Source organism: Mustela nigripes, chromosome 13 (assembly GCF_022355385.1).
Source record: "Mustela nigripes isolate SB6536 chromosome 13, MUSNIG.SB6536, whole genome shotgun sequence".
Lineage (NCBI taxonomy): Eukaryota > Metazoa > Chordata > Mammalia > Carnivora > Mustelidae > Mustela > Mustela nigripes.
In genome coordinates, this window is record NC_081569.1 from 42,177,038 (window position 1) to 42,190,263 (window position 13,226).

General features: G+C 47.3%; 1 protein-coding gene across 3 annotated transcripts in view; it reads left to right on the top strand.

The window, feature by feature from the left end:
• The first annotated feature begins 486 nt into the window (after positions 1-486).
• The window catches only part of TLN2 (talin 2), a 429,824-nt gene continuing 417,084 nt past the window's right edge, over positions 487-13,226 (top strand). For all 3 annotated transcript variants that reach the window (XM_059372168.1, XM_059372169.1, XM_059372170.1), the window contains exon 1: positions 487-609. The gene's annotated coding sequence lies outside the window, so the exon portion shown is untranslated. The remainder of the gene's footprint in view (positions 610-13,226) is intronic.

The window sequence follows — 13,226 nt, forward strand, 5'->3', positions numbered from 1 at the left end:
AACACGTGCAGAGAAGGTCAGCCGGCTACCGGCTCCCGCTGACGGCGTCAGGGCAGGACCCCACAGCCGGCCACTCTCCTCTCGTCGGAACCACGCAGCTCGCTCCAGGGTGGCCAGTGGTCCGCGGGGAGAGCTCTGCGGTCCCAGGGGCCCCGTTCCATAGACGCCGTGTCCCCTCTTCTCCCTCTCTAATCTCACTCACAGCTGAGCCCGAGTTCGGGGAAGCCGGGGTCACTGTGCGCCCCCTTATCCCCACGACAGCGTGGCCGTCGTAGCGCCTCGCGTCGCGGACCCTCCCAGCAGCAGGCCGCGGGATAGAGACCCCGAAGGGGCCCTTGCTGGCCCAAGCCGGGTGCCGCACGGCGCCGCTGCTGGACTAGAGCCGCGCGGGGCCGCGCCGTCCCCGAGTGATGACGCGCTTCCTGCCCTCCCGGCGCTCGCGGGCTGTGCGCTCGCGCTCGCCCTCGGCTCTTGTTCCGCGCCCGGAGCCAGCGGCGGCGGCAGCGGCTGAGGCGGCTGCGGGAGCGGAGCGGTCGCCGGGCGCGCGGGGGGACGCCAGCTGCACTCCGGGGCAGGCGCTCTGCAATGAGACAGTAAATGCATCCCCCGGTAAGACGCACGGCTCACTCGGGTTTTCCTCTTCCTCCAGCTGCATGCACGTTGCATGAATTTCTCGTGTCTTTTCCCTCCCCTTTACAGAAGGAAAACGTGGGTGGTTTTTTCCTCCCTTTTGCATCTCGTGAGTGATGCCAATGCAGAAAAAACCTGCAAAGCTCCCAGATTTGATGTCCTAGGAGGGCTTTTTGCAAAAAATAAATAAATAAATAAATAAAAATAAAATAAATTTAATGCACCTGTCTATTGCACATGTATGTTTCACTGCACTCGACCTGGGCGCAGCGGTTTGCAAACAGGCTGGCAGCCGGCGCCCGAGAACGGATTCCTGGCCGCGGGCAGCCAGTCCCCTCCGGGGCTCCCGCTGGGTTTCCGGTAACTGGGCTTTGAAAAGCGGCCCCGCCTGCATGGAGTGTCCCCTCGGCCCGGGCCGAGCCCCCGCGCCAGGAGAGTTGGCGCGGGCGGACCGGCTTCATTCCAGCACTGGCCGCCCCGACTCCAGAGCCACTTTGCAAACAAGTCTCCGGCCGAGGCTCGAGGCAAAGACAGCCCGCCGACGCGGAGCTCGTCCAGTACCGGACTCCCAGACCTGCCGATTTTACGACTCCCCTTGGCAGTCTCGCCACCAGCTAAACTGCTGGCTGCTAAGGGACCTGGGCAGCGCCCGCCCGAGTGCGAGAGCAGGATTTGGATTTAGTGCCGCTGGCCTCGCACTGGACGAGCGGCGCCCTTTCCTTCTTTGGCCCCGCAAGCTACAGTTTCGCGCTCATTGGGAGCCGGGGGGTCCTGGGGACTGGGCATTTCGGGATTCCCTGAGGGGACCGAGGAACGACGTTCGAGGGCGCCATATTTTCAGTGGGTCTTGGCTGCGGAGGGAAGGGGCGTACAGTTTCTGCGGTCCCGGGGACATTGCGGCGCCCCCGCAGGAGAGGCCGGAGGGGTTTTCGCCGGGAAAGTTTGCGCGCCGAGGCAGGCGCGGAGGCGGCGGCACAGAGCGCGCACGGAGGCTGTTCCCGCAGGGACGCGCGGGCTGCAGCGCGTCGCCAGGCCGGCCCGGCCCGGGTGGAGGGCCCAGAGCCTCCGTCAGGGGCTGCGCGCCCGCCTCCCCCAGCTCCCTGTCCCGCTGAGACGCGGCGTGCGGGCTCCGAGGCGCAGGGAACACGCCCCTCTCCCCAGCCGCCGCGGCCGCCCGGGCGCTCCGCCGGAGCCGTGCGCTTGGCGGCGTCCCCCGGCCGGGCGCCTGGTGCGGAGCGTGCTCCCGGCGCAGGGCTTCGCCTGGGCGCTCCGCACGGCGCGGGAGCTCTGTCGCTGCGGGAGAGGAGGGGAGCCGACTGGCGGTCCGGTGCGAGGGCCTGGCCTGCGGTCGCCCCGGGGCCGAAGAACGGCCGGAGCCTCCCCGAGCCTCCTTGACTGCGGTGGCGACAGCAGCAGCCCCCGCGGCTGCGTGCTCGGCTTTCGCAGCGATGCCAGCTCTTGGAGGCGAGATGGGGGGTGGGGGGCGTTTCCAGAAGTTGGGGCTTCAGGTGACTTGTGGGGGAAACTCGAATTTGTGCCGTCCGTGAAGAGTCGAGATGATTGGGGGAAAGAGAGTTGTTTCAGAATCCCTGCGTCTCGTGGTGAAAACGAACCTCCGGTTATTAACAGAAGATGAGAGAAGCGGGAGCTGAGGTGTTTGGTGTTGTCCAAGACACAAAGAGGAGGGTAGGGATGATGTCCCGAGAAATGGGGCCCCAGATGCACATAAATTACAAGCACGCTGGTGCTCCACTGCATACTTTGGCTTTGATAGTACCTGGGTGTGCTGAGCTGTGGCATTCGTCAGGTTGCGCGCTATCCTCCTCCCTCCTCCAGAGCCTGGAGTTGGCGACTTCTCAGGAGTGGGGCCATGGGCATTCTTTTCTTTTGAAATACAGTAGATTGTGATCGCTCCTTTGTGAAGGGGCAGAGGAAGGGCGTGTTTGCTGACCTACAATCAGCTGAATGCAGAAACATGCCAGCATTTCTCCTTGGCGTCTTATTGAAACGATGCCATAGTATTGAGGTCATGTCACCACTTTGGGGCTTCATCATTGGAGAGTCTTCAAGAGATCACAGAAAAAGGCAGAGGAGTGTGATGCTTTCATCTGGGATGCGCCCTGTGATGTCGGGGGTTAGGTTGGTCCTTTGCTAGTCCGCTTCATTAAGTGCCTCCAGTGTGGTTGTCAGCCATTGCGTTTCCAAGATTTATCTTCTGGTTACTGATTTGGGAGATCTATGAAAACACTGTGTAGGGGTGGTGGATGTGACCAGTGGCCTTGAGGGTTACCTACATGAATGCTCGCTCTTCCCTTCCTTCCTTTTCTCTTTCTTTCAGCCCTGGAGTTGTGGAAAACACCCAGAGCCCAAGATACATTTATCTAAAATCAGCATAGCTGATTTAGGAGAGAATCAAATCGGTTGCAGAAAACCATCTACTTTGTAAAATTCCTAGTCTTAGTCCCGGTACCTTGAATCACAAAGAGACCAGGCTCTTCAGATTGGGGAAGTCACTGATTTTTCTCTGCCTTTGTACCCACTCAGGTTATCAAGGAGATACAAAACAGTTTTAATTAAAGTGTCCTTTTTGACACTGATGTTGTGGTTCTTCCTCCAAATGGAAAGCATATTTAAAACTGTTAAATGAGTTACTGGGGATACGCTTTACAGGCTTAGGCTTATAGGTATGTCTTGAATTAGCTTACTGCTAAACCTCCTAGTTTAGGGTTTTTCAAACCGAACACTGTTTCTTTCCTAGAGTATTTTCACTGAAAGTCAAGTTTTACAAAGAGGAGTGTGTGTGTGCGCGCACGCGTGTGTAAATGATGGGGGGGAGATGGAGATCTCTAGTCCAGTTTCTGTGTTTTGTACCTCAAAATTATACCTATTCCCTTCACCCCCATTCGTCAATCCTAGCAGATTATTAGTTCCCAAGAACAGTTAAAGGTGGTTACAGATGGTGAACAATCCAAGTTTTTACCAACTATGGTCAGGAAAAAAAAATCTGCACATCTAGAAATGCATTTATTCATTTTAGCATTATGTTTTGTAACTACATATATGTCACATACTGTATTCATGTGCTAAATGTTAATACAATACAAATTAAATTTTTAAAAATTTTCTTAATAAAGCTGAAATAAAAAATTGAAGAAAAGTTGCAAATCCTTCAATCCTCATTCCCAAATTTACCTTCATATTTATCAGATTCTTGGGCCTCTCCTAACAAAATGTTATAAATTGTGCTTTGTTGTCTCTTGCCTGATTCATATTATAGCTTTGTAACTTGATCAAAGTTCCTGGATTTTTGTTGTTGTTAAGAGGATTTTATAACTACAAAAGGTTAGAAAACGCCTGTGGGTTTTGGAGCTTTGCCTGTCCATTTACTGGGCTGTGTGATGTGTGTGTTGTGGTGTGTGTGTTGTGTTGTATATGCACATGTCCAAACACTTGGGACAGTGTCAGAAACTTGTGATCTGTAACATTATTGATTCAGAACTTTTGAGTCATAATGTTTTCTTGGAGTTTTGGGTGGTGTTTGGCCAATACAGGAAGTATTTAAAAAAGAGTTAAATAATTCAAAATTATTTTTATTGGGTACAAAAAACATTTTAAAGACAAGAAGGAAAACGTAATAAGCAGGGCCAAAATTTCAGCTTAACTTACCCAACTGGTGCCTTTTTAATTACAGTCCTTTCCCCCAGAACTTCTTAATGCTATTACTTTTATATTTAATAAGGAGACTAGTTAAAACATAAGCCAAACAGAACTATTACAAATAATGGGGATAAATGGTGGGCTTAACCAGATGTTTTGCCTAAAGTTAAATGAGTTAAGGAATCTGAACTCTGTTGAACTCCCCCTGTAGGCCTCCTTCACAGGCCCCCTCCTCAATAAGTGGGGGATTTTAAAAGGCAAAAAGTCTTGGAGGGAGTGGAGGCAAAAAAACAAAAAAGAAACAAAATGCTTAAGGTAGGCTTCTCCCGTCCATTACCATCCTAACAACCGTTGGCTCAGCAGCAGGTGCCATTTGAATGACAGCTGGTAGACAAGGCTGGGTACAAAGTGCTTTGGTTGTGAGAGCCTTTCTTTACCCAGAACTGTGAATTAAGACTGGGCTCATTTGCCACCCATTTCACAGTGGATTTTCAGAGTCAATGCCAAGAACAGTGGTCAGTGTTTCTCTTAACCAATGATTTAATTTTAGCCAAAGTGATGCTGTTCTGAATTTGTAGGAAAAGAAATGAATATTTGTATTTCCTTTTTACTCTGTTAATTCCAATCTTAGCAAACAAAATTCTCGAAGTCTCCCTATCCACTTACTCAGCATTTGTTTTGAGGGCTTATGAGGCACTTCATGCTAGGACAGCCCCTGCCCTAACCTCACATGCTGACTTCCTAGGGGATGATACTCATTTGTACTTTACATAGCTAGTAGATGCAGAAAACCATCTACTTTGGGGTGGGGGAAAATGAGTGTGTGATTAAATAGATTTAAAGGACAACATCGTAGAAAGATGAACAGAGGGGCGTCTTGGTGCCTCAGTGGGTTAAAGCCTCTGTCTTCAGCTCAGGTCATGATCTTAGGGTTCTGGGATTGAGCCCTGCATCAGGCTCTCTGCTCAGCAGGGAGCCTGCTTCCCCCTCTCTGTCCACCTGCCTTTCTGCCTACTTGTGATCTCTCTGTCAAATAAATAAATAAAATCTTAAAAAAAAAGAAAGAAAGAAAAATGAACAGAGGATATGAACAGTGTTCCCAGAAGCAGAGATGTAAATGGTCAGTAAACATGTGAAAAGATTTTTAACCTCCACAGTGGTCAGGGAAACGCACATTTAAAACAGATATTACCTTTTCTATCCATCCAGTTGACCCACTTTTAAAAAAATTGGTGGCATCTTCTGTTAGATGTATTGGGGGGCAACTCACAGACTCTCACGGGAGTATGAATTGTTGTAAGATTTAGGGAAAGCAGACAATTTCTCTGTAAGTTTGGAACCTGCTTCCATATGCACTAGCAATCCCATATTTAGAGTCCTGTCTTATAGGAGGAAAATCATCAGGATGCAAGGACCTGTGCATGAAGATGTTCATTGTAGGGTTATTAAAGTAAATTAACAAGCAACTTGAAATGTCCCTCAGTAGGATGAATAATATAGTGTTTATTTTGGATTTTGTAAGGGATATCCATGATGTTTTAAATGGAAGTAAAATCAAGTTACAGAGTATCATATATAGTATGATCCTATTTCTTATTTAAAAAAGAAGTCCTATTCGTATAACCTGGGAAAATGATGTGTAAGGACACACAAAACTTGAGACTGTTTAAAATTGTCAGCGGGAACAGGGGGTGATTAACTTGGTCTATATACACCTTGATGGGTTTACTTGCTCAAACACAAAAGCTTTTCTATGGAAGCACTTGAAAATGGTATTTGGTTCATGAATATGAAACTTGTTTGGGACCATTTTGGAAACAAAAGATGAGCAGTATCTCAGCTGCTTTTTCTGATGCCTTCTGCAACAATCTTTTATCTCTTTGAAAACTTTCATTCAATTATCTCCTGACATCCTGAGATTTCCCACTTTTGAGTCAGTGCCTTCATTGTCAAGGAGGGCTTCAGGAAAAGCTGTTTACCTCTATCCCCCACCGGGGAGAGTAGTGAGATTAAGAGACAAGAAAGCTCTGAGGATATGTGCTATGGTGAGTGCCATAAAGTGTGTAAGCCTGACAATTCACAGACCTGTACCCCTGGGGCTAATAATACATTATATGTTAATAAAAATAATAAGTAAGTAAATAAATAAAATGGCAGGGGGGAGCTCTTAGTGGGGTGCCTGGGTGGCTCAGTCAGTTAAGTATCTGCCTGGGCTCTGGTCATGACCCTATGGTCCTGGGATTGAGCGCTGCATTGTTGGGCTCCCTGTTCAGCAGAGACTTGCTTCTCCCTCTCCTTCTGTCCCTCCCCACCATTCATGAATGCGGTGTCTTTCTATCTATCTCTCTCTCAAACAAAACAAATAAATAAATAAAATCTTAAAAAAAGAAAAAGCTCTTGGCAAGCACTCTCCTTTTCCTTGACTTTCTCTGATCCCAGCTGAGTGAAGGTCTGGCCAATGGCAGTGTCCTCAGGTAGCAGCAGTGTATCCTAAAGCTTGGTTTTCCTATCTGAGGCTCAGAAAGCCTGTTTAATGGCTGTGCTGGCATTTGAACTCAGGTCTCCTTCATGACTCTTAGCTTCCTGACTGCTCCACCTGAATCATTTATAATCTTGCCTCTTAGTGTGATTTTGAAACTTGAGGGGATTTATGAATTCTTAGCAGTTACCGCTAAAATCAAACTTTGTAAAGTAGTGGCAACTCCATCTACGTTTTAAGAAGTCCATCTTCTGGGGAGCATTTGGGTGGCTCAGTTGGTTAAGTGTCTGCCTTTAGCTCAGGTCATGGTCCCACGGTCCTGGCACGGAGCATGCTCCCCCCCCCGGGAGCCCCCCCCCCCCCCCCCCCCCGCTCCTGCTCTCTATTGTTATCTCGGTCTCTGTCTCTCTCTCAAATAAATGAATAAATAAAATCTTAAAGAAAGAAAGAAAGAGGTGACATTTTGTGACCCTATGAGTTCAGGTGGGAGGCTCAGAATCTCAACCCACTGCAAGCCAGGGCTCTGCTGCACAATTTAAAAATCTTGGTTTAGGTACACCAGTGGTTCCCCAGCTAAAATGCATCAGAATCACCTGCAGGGCTTGTTAAAAGCCAGATTGTCCAGGTTTTCAGACTCGGTGAGTCTTGGGTGGGGTTTAGTGATTTGCATTTATAATAAGCTCCCCAGTGATGCTGATCTTGCTGGTCATGGACCATACTTTGAGAACTGCTGGTTTAGAGAATACCAGCTTCCCGATTTGCAGATCTTGTGCTCCTGTCTAGCCAGTGTTCTACCCTGTCCTGGATGAAAGTTAGAATGCCAATCGAGGCAAGCTAACTCAGTTATACCAATTTTACCAAGCAGGGAGAAATCAGTATTTGTGTTATTTTATTTAATTGTTGTCTGCCTCTGTTGTATGTGTTTGGGGTTTAGTGATGGATAAATGGATGGATGTTTACTCCACAGTAAAAGTCAGAGTTCATGAGTATTGTTTTAAATATTTGGTAATGGATTCTCATGAGAGAGTGGAGAGGACTGTTAGGGATTGTTTGGTTTTGGTTTTGGTCTTTCAACATGCATGCATAGCAAGATTTGAAGTCATTGATTTCTTTTAATAAAAAGTTGCTACATGTGAAGGGCATTGTGAAGAAAATGGTGACCAGATGATGTTGCTTAAATTGTATTGTAATCTGGTCATTAGTGCATTTTTTTTTTTGGAGGAAATTAAGTGCCGTAGCCATTAATTTCAACAAGTGTCTATTTCACTGCCTCCAGAGCGGACAAATTTCTAACAGTGCTTATCAGTGGCATGTATGTGCTTGGCTGTCCCCAGGGACCCTCATTTGTGTGTATGTCCTTAGAGGCTCAGATGACCCCAAGCTTAAGAGAAGTTTCCCTGAAAGGCTCCCCTCCCCACTGATACCCTGATTCTAAAATTCTTTAGCAGATAAACGTTTGTTCTATTTTTAGCCACATAATTTTAGTGCTTTTTGTTTTCTAATGATTTCACATATAAGTTATAAGCAAAGCAAAATTGGTCGTGGGGTGTATAAAAAAATGGAATGTTCATGAAGGAGATCTTGCTTCAGTTTGTAGGATGAATCTCTTTTGTAGGGTTCTCCCCAATGACAACTCATTGGGATCACCTATGGATTCTGATGCATTGGTTTGGGTGTGGCCTTGGCACTGGTGGGTAAGTTTTCCATGTAATTCTGATAAGTAGCCAAGGTATAGAGCTTCGATTTACAGTCCTCTGCCTCATGTTGCCTCATATTTGAAGATTCTGTTGATCTGGACCATAGTCCCTCCTCCCTTCAATAACTACTTCTTCTTCTTCTTTTTTTTAATATATATTTTGCACGAATGGAACAAACCAAATGAATTTTTCTGGCTGGTGGTGTTATAAATATTTAAAATTTCTTAAAAATACTTTTGGGTATTTTCCAAATTTTCTTCATATTTAGTGTATGTTTCTTTTATAATCAGAAAATGCTTTCATAAAAATCTTGCTAGTGGCTGGCTTTGGGTTTATCAGCTATGTATAAGAATTTATATTTCTCTGTAATGATCAAATATCAAAACAGTAACATCTCCCTATATATAGCGATGAATGCAGTGTGCTTCGTTTTCTGTAATCCTTAGCTTGCTTCTGTTTGCTCAGATATTTTGGGATTATAGATTTTGTTTATTTCACCATTTTATATTATATACCTTGATTTACAGGAAAGCCTTAGAACTGAATTTTGTAAGCATGTTTAAGAACATTTTTCCTGCTTAATTATGCTTTATTGATTTTCCTGATAATCATAATTTTTTTTTTAAAGATTTTATTTGTTTATTTGACAGACAGAGACCACAAGTAGACAGAGAGGCAGGGAGAGAGAGAGAGAGGGAAGCAGGCTTCCTGCTGAGCAGAGAGACCGATGCGGGACTCGATCCCAGGACCCTGGAATCATGACCTGAGCCGAAGGCAGCGGCTTAACCCACCGAGCCACCCAGGTGCCCCCTGATAATCATAATTTTTAAAGATTTTTATTTATTTTTGTGACAGAGAGTGAGCGTGCACATGAGCACAGCAGGGAAAGGCCGAAAGAGAGGGAAAAGCAGACTCTGCCATAAGCAAGGAGCCCAATGTGGGGCTTGAACCCAGCACCTCATGAGCTGAGTGGAAGGCAGATGCTTAACTTACTGAGCCACCAGGTGCCCCCTGATAATCAGAATTTTTAAACAGTGAGTCGTATGGTGCCATCAACATTTTTGGTGACTTGAAATCTATATAGATTGACCATTCAAAAGTCCCTTGGCCACCTCTCTTTGTTATCTTTTCCTCTACCCTGCTTCTGCCATCCCTCCCATGGTTATTTCTAGACAGGGTATTTGGCACTGTCTAGAGACATTTCTGTGGGTCTCACTTGGAGGGAGGAAGGGGTGCTACTGGAATTTTATGGGGGATGGTGCTAAACATCTTTCAATGCATAGGACAGCTCCCACAACAAGGAATTATCTGGCCTAGAATGTCAGCCATGCCAGCATCGAGAAGCCCTGCCATGGTGTCCTTGTTCTTTAAACACCAGTCCACAGACGATAGCAATTTGATGTGATGACCCAGTATGAACACACATACACACACACACACAACTGAAACCAGTTTCCCCAAACATTATTTACCCTTACTAGGTATAATGTATTCTTAGACTTTTTAAATTTGTTCAATTAAAAAAGAATGCTCCTTATGACTCCCTATACTGATTTTCCTGTCCAGTAGCCCTTCTTTTGAAAAACACAGTTGTGGACCTTGACATTATCAGTACCTGCACCTCCAGCAAAATCTTGACAAGCATTCCAGTGTGACCCTCAGCTTTTCTCTTTCATCTTTTTCCCTCTCGTACTCAGTTCCACCTAGGCGACACCCTGCAAGGGCCTCTGACCTGGTGACCCTTCTACGTTTCATTGACCATCATCCCACTCGTCTCCTCTGACCTCCCCTGCCCCCAAGCTCAGGTGCTCGCATACACCTTGACCCTTTCTCCCTTCATCTAACTTTCTTGGGAAAACCCCACCCTCTGCCTACCTACCTTGCTCCTGCCTGAGGCAGAGGAACCCGGCTAGAGAAAACAAATAGGCGTCTATATTATCTCTTTTGATTTATGACCACAGATCTCAAGGGGAACTTTTGGCACAGTGGGGTACACTATGTTTCTATCTTCACCCCACTTTCCGCTGATAACCTGGCTTATTTCAGGGAGAAAAAAAAGGCAATTAGGAATGAGTTGCATCATCTTTCTTCCTATTAAGATCTGCTAGCCTATCTCCAGCTCTAGCTGAGCAACATTGTATCCACAGAGCCTTGTAACCACATGTGCATTGGAGCCTGTTCTCTTTTGGCGTGCAAAACTTTCACTCATGCATGTATGCCCTTTCCTTTCTGCATGATCACTTTTCCTTCTCTGATGGGTAATCCTCCAAGAGAGAGATACTGTAGTATCCCTCATATTAAGGGAAAAAAGCAGCAACCACAGCACAGTCTTGACCCCATCCCTGAGTCAACTCTTCTTCCATTCTTCTCCCCTCCCTAATAGTAAACCTTTCTGAAAGAATTGCCATACGCCCTGCCCCATTTCCTCCCTGCTCCTTCTGTCTTGAACCCACTTCAGTTTGGCTTTTGCCCACCCCTTCACTGAACCCACATGTCTTCAGGTTCCAGTGCTATCCAGTGGCCAGCTCTTCCCTGTCACCTTCTGCAGCCTCTCAGCCGCGGTTAGCCAGCTGATTGCCCTCTGGGACACTTTCTTCACCTGGCTTCCATTCCACCATTCTCCTCCAGTTCTCCTACACCCTGGGTGCTCCGCCTCCTTCCAGCTCTCCTGCTGGATCTCCTCATCCTCCCTGCTCCTAAGGTTGGGGGTGCTCTCTCACCCTTCATTCCGTTTGCCAGTTGCCTCCATTGTCTCCTCTGCAGAGGTCTCCCTGGCACCCTCTAGCCCCTGCTCTCAAACCTCTTCCTTTTTTGAGTTCATATCTTTTATCATTCCCTGATACGTGATTCATTTATTGTCTACCCCATGGCACTGGGATGGAAGCTCATGAGGGAACCTATCTGGTACCGTATCCCCAAGTGTCTAGAGCAATGGCTGGCACATAGGAGTTCACAGAAATTTTTAATGAGTCATTGATGAAGAAAACTTTCTGATTACAGAGATTAGCCTTAGATGAGGAAATGGAAGTCTTCCCCAGATTTGAGCTAAAGAAGAGAGTATAGATGTGGAAAAGCAGGGTCTCATGGGGTCAGTGCATTTTAGATCAAGTGGTAAGCATTAGAGGTTCAAGTGAATGAAGGAAGCCCTTCCTTGCTAACTCCTTGTTGAGTGATAGAAGGCGCCTGCGAAGGATAGTGAGCTGCAGAAACATGGTTGCCCCTCTCATTTTTATCTCGGAAGGAGGGGCACTTAAGCCATCCTCTGGGTAGCTGGTGTCACTGGGTGGAAGACAGCAAATTCACTTGTCTGAAGTGTTTATCATTGACCTCGATGTTCTGGTGGGTTGTTTGGTTCATCACTCATCCCCACAGTGCACTTGACTGCATGGAGAGATGTCTCCTCTGTGTCCTGCTGCATTTGAGCCCATGCAGAAGGAGCCTGTGGATGGATGGCCACGTTCCCTGATTCCCTCAGTGCTGCTCTCTCAAACACCCAGCTTAGGGAATCCCAGGGCTTCGTGTGTTTAAATGACAACCCCTGTCTTCTCTGTTTGCATTGCTGTAAGACCACCCATAATTACTTGACTGGGGGGTGTAGGACCCAGTTTGATGTAAGTGAAGGTATCTCCTGAGTGTGGCCCGAGGTTATGCATGGCAGATCTTCCCAGAGGTGTGTGGATTATTCCTGGGTTTGAGAGATTACATCAGGGCGCTTTAAGAGGCTTAATTCTCTCCTTGAAGGGCTTTCTATTGGGCTCGGCACCTGTCACTCCCGGGCCCTTCCCAGCAGGATTAAAGGGTAAGGTTTCAGCCAAGGGCAGCCTGAAGTGCAAGCTCAAAGCAGTTGGGTTTAGGGCACCCAAGAAGGAAGGGCAGATGTCTTCATAGGAGATCTTAGAGTGATTCCAGCAAAGTTAATTGTTTGAAAACCAGAGGTCTGAATGGTTCTAGGTCAGCCTCTCCCTTTGATAGGGAAGGAAACAGAGTCCAGAAGGATGAGATTTAGTGGTGCCCCTTGGCAAAGCTGGTACTGGAATCCAACTTTCCTGACCACCACCAGGTGCTTTTTCCTTTTCTTGGAATGTCTGGCGGGACCCTGACTTTAATTGAGGCTCTGGTTCTTGGCCCTGAGTGTGCGTCCAGATCACCGGAGAAGCTCTTAAAAATGCTGTTCCTTAGAGGGTGTAATGCCAAGTGAAGTAAGTCAGTCAGAGAAAAGCAAATACCATATGATTTCACTCAGATGCGGAATTTAAGAAACAAAACAGAGACCAAAGAAAGAGGCAAACAAAAAAACCCCACTCTTACCTCTAAAGAAAAGAGGTGGGTGGGGGGATGGGTGGACTAGGGGGTGGGGGTTATGAGTAAGGAGTCATGGGGCGCCTGGGTGGCTCAGTGGGTTAAGCCTCTGCCTTTGGCTCAGGTCATGATCCCCTCAGGGTCCTGGAATCCAGCCCCACAACAGGCTTTCTGCAAGCAGGGAGCCTCCTTCCCCACCCCCCTACCTGCCTCTCTGCCTACTTGCGATCTCTCTCTCTGTCAAATAAATAAATAAAATCTTTTTTTTTTTTTAAGATTTTATTTATTTGTTTGACAGACAGAGATCACAAGTAGGCAGAGAGGCAGGCAGAGAGAGAGAGAGGAGGAAGCAGGCTCCCTGCAGAGCAGAGAGCCCGATGGGGGGCTCGATCCCAGGACCCTGAGATCATGACCTGAGCTGAAGGCAGAGGCTTTAACCCACTGAGCCACCCAGGCGCCCCCTA